We start from the raw sequence: 14041 nt of genomic DNA, 5'->3' as shown, positions 1-14041 counted from the left end.
GAGTTCAGAGAACATGTATGCTATTGAAGCAAAGTTGGTATCTCTTCTAATTAGCAGATTATAGATGGCAGTTGTATAACAAAAATCCCAGATTAACTGCAAAGAAATAATTAAGAAACCATACAGAAACAGAAATGAGAATGTGACCAGACAAAAACATAAATAAAGATCAACTATACAGAAAAGGAAATTGCAATAAAGGAAAAGAGAAAAAGAGAAAGAAAGATAGGGCATATAAATCCAAAGGCCAAAATGACTGAAGTAAGTTCTCCCTTTACAGCAATAACACTGAATGTTTGGGGATTAAACTCCCCCAATAAAAAACAAACACTGACAAAATGGATTTTAAAAAAAGCATGATCCAACTGTCTAACTATAGGTTGTTTACAAGAGACTCATCTTATAGCAAAAACAGAATTAGGTCCAAAGTAAAAGTATGGAAAGGGATATTCCATGCAAATATTAAAAAAAAAAAAATTAATGCTTGTGTGGCTATACAAATATCTGACAAATAGAATGTAAATCAAAAGCTGTTACGGAAAAAAGAGAAGAACTCTATATATTAATATAAAGTACTGTCCACCCAGAAGAAGTAACAATCATAAATATTTATGCACCTAATCATGGTGCCCTAAAATACATGAGGCAAACTTAAAGGAGATATAGGCACTTCTACAATAAGAGTTGGAAACTTCAATATACTCCTTTCATCAAGAGTTTGAACATCTAGACAGAAGATCAATAAAGAAATACAGAACTTCAATGATATGATAAATGAACTAGCCCTAACAGGCATATAAAGAACATTGCAATCCAAAACAGCAGGAAATACATTCTTCTTAAGTGCACACAAATCATTCTCCAGGATAGACTACATGTTGGGTCCCAATGTAAGTCTCAAGAAAATTAAAAAGATTGAAATTGTACATAGCATCTTCTCTAACCACAATGAAATGAAGGTGGAAAACAATATCAGGTAGAGAACTAGAAAATCCACACATATATGGAAAAAAGATAACCCACTCAAACGATCAGTGGGTCAGAGAAGCAATTGCAAGAGAAATCAGTAAACATCTTGAGACAAATGAAAATGAGAGCACAACATAACAAAATTTATGGGACACAGGAAAGGCACTGCTGAGAGGAAAATTTATAGCCCTCAATGCTTACATTAGAAACTAAGAAAGAGCTAAAATCAAAGACCTAACTGCACATCTGGAGGAACAAGAAAAAGAACAGCAAACTAAATGTAAAGCAAGCAGAAAGAAAGAAATACCAAAGATTAGAGCAGAAATAAATGAAAGGGAGAATAAAAAACCATTAGAAAGAATCAACAAAACCAGAACTGGTACTTGGAGAAGATAAACAAATAGAGAAACCCTGAGTTAGACTAACAGACAACAAAAGAGAGAAGATGCAAATAAATAAAATCAATAATGAGAAGGGGGGTGTTATCATTGACCCTGCAGATATAAAAGAGATCATAAGAAAATACTAAAAACAACTGTACACTAATAAACTAGAAAACCTCGATGAAATGGATAAATTTCTAGAAACTCATGAACAAGCCACACTGATCCTGGAAGAAATAGAAGAACCTTAACAAAATAATTACAAGCAAAGAAAATAAAACAGTCTTCAAAAATTTCCCCAAACAAAAAGCCCAGGAACAGATGTCTTCACAGGTGAATACTAAGAATCATTTAAAGAAGATCTAATACCAACTTTGCTCAAACTCTTTCAAAAAATTGAACAGGGAGGGAATGCTACCAACTTCACATTTTATGAAGTCAGCATCACTAAATACCAAAGCCAAATAAAGATATTACTTTAAAAAAAGGAAATTGCAGACAAGTTTCTCTAATGAATATAGATGCAAAAATCCTCAACAAAATACTGGCTAACTGATTCCAGAAGCACATTAAAAGAATTATACACCATGACCAAATGGATTTTATATCACATATGAAAGGGTGGTTCAGCACTAGAAAATCAATGTAATACCTCACATTAATAACTTGGAGAAGAAAAATCACATGATCATGTCAATTGATGCAGAAAAGATATTTGACAAAATACAGCATCCTTTCTTGATAAAAATACTCTGAAATATAGGAATAAGTAAACTATAAACATGATAAAGTGCATATATGAAAAACTCACAGTTAACATTGTACTGAATGGTCAAAGGCAGAAAGCTTTCTCATTGAGATTGGGAACAAGACAAAGATATGCACTATCACCACTGTTATTCAATATTGTCCTAGAAGTTCTAGCTAGAGCAATTAGACAAGAAAAAGAAACAAAAGATATCCAATTAGAAAAGGAGGAAATGAAATTTTTACTATTTGCTGATAATATACCCTTTTACCTAGAAAATCCAAAAAATCCACAACAAAGCTACTAGAGCTAATAGATGACTTCAGCACAGTAGCAGGATATAAGGTAAAAATGCAAAAATCAGTAGTATTTGTATAACTACTAATGAGCCAATGGAGGAAGAAGTAAAAAAAAAATTTCCATATGTGACTAAAAGAATCAAATATTTAGAAATAAACTTAACCAAGGGCATAAAGGACCTGTATTCAGAAAACTATAAAACATTGCTACAAGAAATGAAAGAAGAGTTAAATAAATGGAGGATGTTCTGTGTTCATGGATTGGAAGACTATATATCATTAAGAAGTAAATTCTATCTCAATTGATTTACAGATTCAATGCAAACCCCCCAAAAATTCCAACAGCCTACTTTACAGAATTGGGAAAGCCAATTATCAAATTTATCTTAAAGAGTAAGTGCTCTCAAATAGCCAAAAAGATCTTTTAAAAATAAGAATGAAGTTGGAGGACTTTCACTTCCCCACTTTACTTTAAAAATTACTTAGCTACAGTGGTAAAAACAACATGGTACTGGCATAATGATAGACAGATTGACTAAAGGACTCAAATTGAGAGTTCAGAAATAAATTGCTCAAAAATATGACCAAGTGATTTTTGACAAGTTTGTTAAACCCATGCAGCTTGCACAGAACAGTTTATTCAGCACACAGTGCTGCAATATCCATATGCAAAAGAAAGAAAGAGGATCCCTATCTCACACCTTATAAAAAAGTTAACTCAAAATGAATCAAGAACGTAAATATAAAAGCTAGAACGATATAACTCTTAGAAAAAAATACAAGAAAGCATCTCCAAGATCTTGTGGTGGAGATTGGTTTCTTAGATCTTACATGCAAAAAACAAGAAATGAAAGAAAAAATTGATAAATGAGACCTTTTCAAAACTAAATGCTTTTGTGCTTCAAAGTACTTTGTCATGAAGGTGAAAAGGTAGCCAACTCAATGCAAGAGTGTATTTGGAAACTACAATAAGGGTTTAATATCCATGATTTATAAAGACATATTACAATTCAATTTTAAATATATAAGCAACACAATTAAAAATATGGGGAAAGACTTGAATAAACAATTTTCCAAAGAAGAAATACAAAAGGAAAAATAAAACATGAAAAGATGTTCAACATTGCTAGCTATTAGGGAATTACAAGTCAAATTTACAATGAAATATCAGTTCAAACCAATTAGAACAGCCACTATGAAAAGAAAGAAAAAAAAAGAAAAACAGAAAATTACAAGTGTTGAAGAGGATTTGGAGAAATAGGAATGCTTATTCTCTGCTGGTGGTAATGTAGAAGGGCACAGCCACTGTGGAAAATTGTTTGGCAGTTCCTCAGAAAGTTAAATATAGAGCTGTCATACAATCTGACAATCCCACTCCTAGAAATATAATCAGAAGTATTGGAAGCAGGCACACAGACAGACATTGCACTCTACTGTTCACAGTGGCATTATTCAGAACTGTTAAAAGATGGAAACAACCCAGGTGCCCTTTAAAAGATGAATGGATAAACAAAATGTGGTATATGCATAACATGGAATATTTTCAGCTGTAAAAAAATGAAATCATAACGCTTATGACGACATGGATATACCCTGAGGCCATTATGTTGAGTGAAACAAGCCAGACACAAAAGGGGAAACACTGTATGATCCCACTATTATGAACTAAATATAACGAGCAAAGTCATGGAATTAATAAGATGCAAATAAGAGCAAAGTCATGGAATTAAGAAGATGATCACCAGGAGATAGAATGAGGATAGGGAATGAAGAGCAAAAGCTTAATTTATGCAGAATTTGTAGTAAGGTTGATAGTAAAGATTTGGAATTGGATATAGGTGATGATTACATTTTACAGTGAATGAATATAATTGCAGCACCACACATTTATGGTTGCGTATATCACTAGAAGATAAGCTAAACGACGAAACTGGGATTAATTATCATTATGAACATTGTTGCAGATTGCAAGTGTGGTTAATAGTAAAAATGTAAGAATTTTCTTCCATGAACCAGATCAAATGTACATTACAATTACAAAATGTTAATAATAGGGTGTTATTTGAGTAAAGTGAACCTAAAGCAAACTATAGACTATAGTGAATATGTTTTCCCAGTTGTGAAAAAAAAGAAAGATCATTATCCTAAGTGACAGAAAACAAAGTACTATATATTGTTTCACTCCATTTATATACATTGTAAATATAAATAAAGTTATAGAGATGGAATTAGATTAGTGGATACATATGACAGAGAAGATAGAGGTATTGAGAGTGACTGAAAAGGGGTGTATTTTTTTTCTTTCTGGAGTAATGAAAATGCTACAATATTGATTGTGGTGATGAATGCACAGTTCTGTGATTATAGCAAAGTCATTGAAGGTATAATTTGGATTAATTATGTGGTATGTGAATATATCTCAATAAAATTCTTTTAAGTTAAAAGTTAAAAAAAAAAAAGCCAGAACTATAAAATTCCTATTAGAAAATATAGGAAAGCATCTCAGGATCTTGAGTTAAACAATGAACAATGCTTACTTTGACTTTACACCCAAAGTACCAGCCACGAAAGAGAAAGGTACATAAATGAAATCTCATCAAATAAAAACTTTTCTACCTCAAAGGACTTTATCAGAAAAATGAAAAAACAACCTACTCAATGGGAGAGAATTTTGGAAACCACTTATCCAATAAGGCTTTAATATCCAAATTACACAAAGAAAACCTACATCTCAACAATAAACAGACAAAAACTCAATTTTAAAAATGGGCAAAAGTTGTGAATAGACTGAACATTTTTCCAAAAAGGATATATAAATGGCTAAATAACACATGACAAGATGCTTAGCATCATTAGGTATTAGTGAGATGCAAATCAAAATGACAAGATACAATTTCATACCCACTGTAATGACTACTACTATAAAAACAAAAAAATTACATGTGTTGGAGAGAATGTGGGAAACTAAGAACACTCATTTGTTCTTGATGGCAAAGTGAAATGGTGCAGTCACTGTGAAAGACAGGAAATTAACTAGAGAATTACCATATGACCTGGCAACCCTACTTCCAGGTATATACCCTAAAGATTTGAAAGCAAGGATTGGGACAGATATTTGAACACTGATGTTCATAGCAGCATTACTCACAATTGCCAAAAAATGATTGGAATCCAAGGGTCAATTAACCAATGAATGGATAAAAAACTGTGATATAAAGATATAATGGAATATTATTAAGCATTAAAAAAGAATGAAGTTTTGGTTCCTGTGACAACATGGATGAATCTTGAAGACAATATGTTGAATGAAATAAGCAAACACAAAATGAAAAATATTTTATTGTATTGATATGAAGAATTAGAATAAGCAAACTTACAGTTATAATCTAGAATCTAGCTTACCAGGGGATGGTTTGGAGGTAGGAAATGGAGGGTAATTAATGCTTAATTTGCACAGAATTTCTATTTGGCTTGATTGTAAAGTTTCGGAAAAGGATGGTGGTGATGGCAGCACAACTTTGTGAATTTAATTAATAGCACTGAATTATATATGTGAATGTGGTTAAATGGGGAAATTTGATTTCATATATGTGTTATTGAATACAATTAAAATGTAAAACTTAGGACCATACAATATAATGAACCCTATTTTAAATGATGGGTTATAAATAATAATACAATCATAAAAATCTTCTTTCATGACTTATAACTAATTCACCACACTAATGGAAGGTGTTAGTAATATATTGGAGAAAATACACTCAATGTGAACTAAGGATTATAATTAATAGTACAATTACATTTTCATTAATTGTAACAAAGTTACCACATTAATGCAAGGTGTTGATAAAAGAGGGATGGTATATATGGGAATGCTGTATTTTTTACATAAATTTTATATGAACCTACAACTTCTTGAATTAAAAAAAAAAATTTAATGAAAAAGTGCTTTAGTGCTAGGTGCAAAGATAGCAGATTTGAATAATAATTGGGAGGAAGCAGACATGGCTCAACTGGTAGAGTGTCTGCCTACCATATGGGACGATTCAGGGTTTGAGACCCAGGGCCTCCTGACCCATGTGGTGAGCTGGCCCATGTGCAGAGCTGCTGGGCCACCCCATGTGAAAAAAGTGCAGCCCACCCAAGAGTGGCACTGCACACACGGAGAGCTGATGCAGCAAGATGATGCAACCAAAAAGAGATGCAATTTCCCGGTACCACCGAAGGTGCAAGTGGACACAGAAGAACACACAGGGAATGGACACAGAGAGCAGACAACGGGGGAAGGGGGAGGGAAGGGGAGAGAAATAAATAAAAATAAATCTTTAAAAAAAAAAAAGAAGAATTGGGAAATACTGCCTGCCTCTGTAGCTCTTCTAAGGGGAACAAAAGGATTTAGGAATGGAAGAGAATACAGGTTAAATTCAAGGGCTTCAGGGAGTAAAGAAAGGGGTGGGCAGTGAAACTGTCCAGGACAGGAGCTCCACATCACCAATGATTATTCAGTCTCTTCTTTTCAACCATACAACCTGGTATTCTTTCTATCTTTACCCTGAAATGTTACATTACCAACATTTTCTGCCTGAACATACTGAAAAAAGTATAAAACTAGAGTGATTTCTCCATTTTCCCCCTTTGTTACTAAGGTCTCTTCAAATTTTGAGATGTGGTAAAGAAAGGTAATGTTGCTTTGAGAGACTGTGGTTGTGGAATACTTAAGAAAACTCTTTGTTTTCTGAAATTGTTTTATTTGGTGCTGTATCTTTTGCTAACCTTAGTAACTTTCTCATAGCATATGTTCAAGGAAGTTGATATGAACCTTTTTTTAAATAATAAAAATAAACATCTGTAATTAGTGATGGATGACCTTTGAATCACCTGCTGACGCAAATGATCAACTGATATTCTGATGAGTGGAAACCTTTCCTTTTTTTCCCATGAGGTTTCCAGTAGACTTTGGTTTTGCCTGGCTGGGAATTCCAGTACAAAAGCCTTTTTTTGTGGTAGCTCAACTCTGTCATTTTTGGATGGACCCAATGCCAGGAAATAGACTGTGATGATGAAATAAAGTATTTTTTCTTTTTCTTTTTTTCTTTTTTTTCTTTTTTTTTTTTTTGATTTTGCTTTGCTTACTGAAAAGCTTGCATTTTTAAAAAATGACTGTTCTGTCTCTGGAAGAGAGTTTACAAATGTTAAGTACATTCATGTGCTCAAAATGGTTTTGTAATATTGGGGAAAAAACTGATTTGACCAATTGTAGACTCACAAACCCATTAGAATTTGTTGTTTTCAAAACTCTGGATTCATACTTTAGATCCAATCATGGGAGATTTTTGACCACTTCAGATTGCTATTTGTGTTTTTCTGTTATTTTTGTTGTTGTTTTGTCTAAATATAGGCAATATAGAAGAGGTAACATTATTTTCCATAGACTCTAATTTAGAGAGACTGAGGATAGTCATTGTGAGCATCAAGGAATTCTGAAACACCTTCTATTTAACTGAAATTTGTAATTCTACTTATTCAAAGTGAAGTGAAAACTAAGTTTACTTTTTGTGGTCTGAAGCCCTCCCACTTTCTTCTGGAACCCAATCAGCAGGGAACCAAGAGCCTAAAAGTGGCTACGGCACACTGGACACACAAGGAAAATAACTCTGTTTAGAAAGTGATATTAAAAGTCTAATTACAAAGTCATTTGGAAAATAAGTTCTGAATTTATATCCTCACAAAACTTTTGAAGAGGTCACAATGTTGCTTTAGGTATTGGGTTTGGATAAAGGGTATAATTTGAGGCTCCTCTTGATTTTTGTTTTTCAAGAAAAATAAGGTCAGCTCTTGGTATCCAAACCACAATCAACCGCATATAAAAGTCCTTCCTGAACTTTCACCTCCTAGCAGCAGAATATTCTGAAATTGTTTGTATAATGTTTATGTTAGAAAGAGTTTCATACCTTCATAATTAATTCCTCTGCAGGTTCAGCATTGTTACTATTTTAGTTCATTGTTGTCTTATAAAAATTCTTCACTACACATATCAATAGTATTTTATTATATTAATTTTAACTGAAATTAGTATTCTTTTTCATCTTTTAATTTCCTAGTTCTGCTTGAGGGGGAAATTTGTGGGATTTTTATCTGAAAAGATATTATTATACAAAACACCAAAAATTGAAATCACATCAAAAATTCTTTCATTCCTCAAATTTTGACAAGACTCACCAACCTAAACTGCTTAATATGAATCAGATAGGAATACAGTCTAAGAAAATTTAAGAAGCAATATTGTGAACAGTTATTGTGATGGTTAATTTCATGTGTCAAATTTGGTAGGTTATGGTATCTAGGTTTAATTGTTTGGTCAAGTAAGCATTGGCCTGATTATTACAGTGATAATTTTGTAGATGGTTTGAAGTCATTAATCATTTGATTACATCCATCTATGGCTGATTTCCTCTACAATCAATAAAGGGAAATGTCTTTAGTAATGAGAAGAGTCTTCTCATCCAATCAGTTGGAGGCCTTAAAAGTGAAAACTGAAGATTTCAGCAGTGAGAATGAAGTATTCCTAACTCTACTTCAGTCGGCATATTAGCTCTGGAGAATTCATTACCTTCATCAGAGTTTCCAACTAGCAGTCTGTCCTGCAAATTTGCCAAGCTGCACAGTCATGTGAGACAATTCCTATAATAAATCTGTTTTTCTGGAGAATCTAATAAAGTAATACAAACGTTTTTTTCTTGCTTGACTTTTCAATAATGTACCAATATTCCATTCCAATTTGTCAAAACTTTTTTTCAAGAAGAAGATATTTATAATTTTAAGGGTGTAGTAAGTGTATGTACAAGATAATCAGTTTCTCACTTGAAGTAACAGGGAAGAGAAAGAGTGCTGTGTGGTCAAGAGAGCATAGGAGGGAGTGTCAATAAATATGGGTTCCTGCTTCAACCCTATATAGTTCATATTTATGTCTTCTGGGCATAAAGTTCTTAAACGGAACACAGAAAATTTTGGACCAGATGATATCAGCCATATTCCAAGCCTGAACATTATCTTACTCTTAGCAATTAACAAATACTGACTTATTTGCTATTGTTTTAGTTTATTCCTCTTTTATTTTTCCTTTCTCTTAGATTTCAAATGTGCTTAATGATTATCATTTTGCTTTTATGCATGCCAGCAAAATGTGTGCTATTTTGTGACCATTTCTTTGCATTTCCATCAGCAGTGTTATAAAGCTATCTCTTTGTTTTTGACTCAGCACTCTGTTTTTCAGATCCGAGCACCTGCTGTGTGCATATCTGGCCTTCTGCTCCTTACTGCTGCATGGTTAGTACTTCACAATGTGAATTCACCATATTTTACCTACTTATTCTCCTGATGATGGATATCCAGCATTCCTCCCACTCTTTTCCTCGACAAATAATTCTTCAATAAAGATCCTTAAACACTTTATGAAAATGTGTATAAATTTCTCTCAGATATATGCCTAGGGGTAGAGTAGCTGGATCAGTCAGAGGTTGTGTAAATAATTTGAAATAGCAAAGAAGTAGTGGTCTACACCCCATATCCCCACCAACACTGGCGTTAACAAGCTTTCTAATTTTTGACAGTCTAACAGTATCAAGTGATAGCCTTTAAAAAAAATTCTATTCCCCTCACTTCTAATGGGTATGAATGTCCCTTGGTATATGTGTTAGCCTTGGAGTTTTCTGTGATTTGTTGGATCAAATCCTTTGCCCATTTTGGGGCAGAGTGATGCTTTGAAAAAGTTCCCTGTATGATCTAGGTATTAACTCACTGGGGATTTTAGACATTGCTAATGTACCTCCCATTACTCCATCAATATTAACTTTGTCCATGAGACTTCATTGAACACAATGATTGATATTGATATAATAAAATGAATCATATTTGCTTATATGTATTTTTTGAAATTATGCTTATGAACTCTCTTTTCCCCCCTAAATCTCTTATATTTTTCTCCATAAACTTTATTGTATTACCTTTCTTAATTATATCTGTGGTCCATTTGGAAACCACTGTTCATATGATGGTATGTTAATAAATCTTTTCAATAGTTTTAATTTTAAATAATTAATCATACTTTGTTTAATTGCCTGGCTAAACTGCTCAAACAATATTGATTAAGATAAAATATGTTTTCCTCATTGCTGTCTTTTATATAGTGTAGCATTTTGATATGGTTAATGAATTCCAAAAATAGATCTTGGATTATGCTTGTAAACTGGTCTGTAGCATGATTAAATTATGATTAGTGCTTTGATTGGGCCACGTTAGTAGGGTGGGGAGTCCCTTGGTGAGCAGATAAAAGACATGGCAAAGGACAGAGTTGAAATTTTGCTGTTGGAGTTTTGATGCTGGGAAGTAAGCACACAGAGGAATGTAGTTGTGAGGAAAGAGAAGTAAGCCTCAGGAAGAGAGGAACCCTGAGCCCAGAGAGAAGAAAGCTCAGAGAAGAGAGGAACCAGGAAGCCTGACCCTGGCAGATGTTGACTGCCATCTTGTTCCAACATGTTGCAAAAGACTTTAGTGAGGGAAGTAATTTATGTTTTATGGCCTGGTAACTGTGAGCTCCTACCCCAAATAAATACCCTTTATAAAAACCAACAGATTACCGGTATTTTGCATCAGCAGCCGTTTGGCTGACCAAGATAACTAGTTGTATAGTATTTCTCATGTGATAAAGTGAAAAATATTTTCACCTATGAACTTATCTTTCCCTTGGCTGTTAGGTACCTTCTTTAGCTAGTTTTATTGAATAGAGTAGAAAAGCTCTAAGGTGTGCCACTCACAGAGAATTTAAAGACCATCACTTAACCTCTGGGGATTATTTGCCATTGCTTTGCTTTCAACTACGCAACTCTTTCATTCATGATTTTATATCCTACCCTTTGGGAGGAATAACCTGGTATTTAAAAAAAAAGAGTAGAGGAAGAAACACATACTGCTTATCATGTTGACTGTTTGCATCAGCCCTCCCCAGTAGGATCTGAATTACTGATATTTTCATGGTTACCCTGGGCCAGAAGCCTGTGGTTAACAGCTTGGTACCATGGGAATTGTCACCAATTTCAACACATAAGAGGCAAACAATAATTTCCTAGATCAACACAGGAGACAAAGAGGAGCATTCCTTCAATTCCTTTGTACTCTCTTCCTAAGCCTCAAAATCTCCCACCCCTGACCCATTTTAGTCGACATTCATGCATGGCATTTTTCTTGGCTTTTTGTCAGTTCCTGGAAGCCATGGTTCTCTCTTTCCCCTAGCTTCTCCAGGATTGATATACGATAAGGGAGAAACAGCCAATGCTATTTCAATACCTGAAAAGGAGGATGACTTTGAAGCTCTTTCAGTGAGCTTCAAATAATGCATATTGATTTACAAGAGATTAAACAATCTTAACAAGCACAATTTAGGTATACTTTCCCAATTTCAAGCCCCAAGTCAGTCAATAATCAAGACACACTTTATGAAATATTTGACCAATTTTTCTTTTAGAAATGCAAGAATCTGTCTCGAAATTTATATAGAAGAGAATTCTAAGAATAAAATTTCTTTATTTTATAGCATTATAATAATGAGCTACCTTTAAGTATGACTTGTAGTTACATAAAATAGCTTCAATATTTAAATTTTAGAAGTATAAAAAAGAAAAATTTCTGAAAGGTATTATTTAAGGAATAAATCTAAAACAGAGGTCTTACCATCTAAATTCCTACAGTAGAAATTCTCTTCACGTTTCACTTCATTAGAGTGGTACTTCCAGAGAACAGCAGGGCTATGTAATTTAGGAAAAGAAAGTTAGCACTATAATACTATATTATCACTTAGAAGTATGTATTAATTGGAGATATGTGTTGCTGAATATGGATGTAAACATAATATCTTAAATAAGATGGAAGTTTATTTCTCTCTCATGTAATGCAGAGCTTTACTAAATCGGAAGGTGCCAAGCTCCAACACATCTTCCCTTTCACAATACTAATTTCTCGATGTTTCTCTAATCATCACATCTAATTAACAGTCCCAATGCAGAAGAAAGGGGTAAAAGAAGGGATCTTGTTCAGCTGAGACAGCTACCTTTGAGCAATCTTCTGGGAAACCTGATCGAAGAATTTCACTGCCATCTCAGTGGCCAGAATTTCATCACATGATCCAACTTAACTGCAGGAGGAACAGAGAAACAATGTATTTAATTCAGTGGCAAAAACAACAACAACAACACAAAAGAAAACTAAACTAAATAGCAAAATAGCAAGTTTCTGGTGCACAGATAAAAGGAGAATGAATTCTGGTATAGAAAACTAGTTATTTCTGCAATGAACACTAACAAAAATGGAAGAATGGTTTAATTCTAGAAATAACAAAAAAGGGGAAGCAGATTTTCATCATCTTCTCCATCCTGTCATTTTAATCAAAACATGATCATGACAGAGGACATTTTTTAATGCTTTGATTACTTATGCTCTAAGCTGTCACATAGATGTAAATTTCAGTCTGAGCTCTTCGCATTGACCACTCTATTGTTTAAATTACCCCCAATAAGCAACACAATTCGTTTTATGCAGAAAGTCTGTCTTTCTAGAACCTGCACTAAAATCGGTAATGTGGAAATCTAGCAGATAGATTTCAAAATTGAAGAAAATGATATATGTTGCTTGGGTCCTTATTTTAATAAGAGGCTCTTTTCAGATAAAAATCCAATAATGCTCTGAGACCACCCTGTAGCTAAGACAGGCAAGCAGTAGAGAAATATGTCACCCATTCTCTAACTCTCTTAGAAGATTTAAGCTGCCTGTATCTGGCAATAGTAGTACTACTTATACACCTCACATAAACCCAATTCCCACCACAGAGAAAGAATTGATAGTAAGGGTAAACTTGACATGGTTAGCCAAGTAGCATGCTATAGTAAAGAGAAGGAAAAAGGAAAATTAAAGACCTACTCAGACCATGAAAAGACCAAATTGTATATAATCTGCTTTATAATTTAAAAAAATTTTGTTTGGTTAAAATACAGCAAATCAAAATTTAATCTCTTTAAATTTAATCACAAAACATTATTGATTTTGAGATCAAAAAGGAAGACTACCACTTTTTCTGGCTGAAAAAATTCTAAACTAACAGAAATTTTTATAGTTGCAGAAATCTCTTAAAACCTTCTTATTTATTAGAATAAATTATTTCTCCTTCCTATTTTGGCTTGAGTTTCCTCTCATTAAAAAATGAAAGTACAGGGGAAAATTCTCTCATTTCCAAATCTACCCATAAAAGTAATTTAATTCCTTCACACTTGGTTTGAGTTTTACATTTTTATCTTTAGTTTTCATGTTTTTTCTTAACCCATTCAATGCAGGCTTCTTTTAACAAAACATCGTTTAAATATTATGTATGCCAATTTGAAGCAATATATTCAAGAGGAAAAAATTATCAAATTGATTTATCAGTATTCTGTTTTAACTAATAGAATTGAAAGCAGTAATCACTTGTTAGCTCATGTAGCACCAAGACTTATTCACTGATCTTAAATACATTAACCAAAGATGAGTTACATTTATGAAATATAAAAAGCATGAAATCTACACAGTTATATAATTCATATTATTATTTACTTGTGAGT

This window comes from Dasypus novemcinctus, chromosome 1, assembly GCF_030445035.2.
Source record: "Dasypus novemcinctus isolate mDasNov1 chromosome 1, mDasNov1.1.hap2, whole genome shotgun sequence".
Classification (NCBI taxonomy): domain Eukaryota; kingdom Metazoa; phylum Chordata; class Mammalia; order Cingulata; family Dasypodidae; genus Dasypus; species Dasypus novemcinctus.
The sequence above is the reverse complement of the archived record's forward strand: the minus strand, read 5'-3'. Positions refer to the sequence as shown.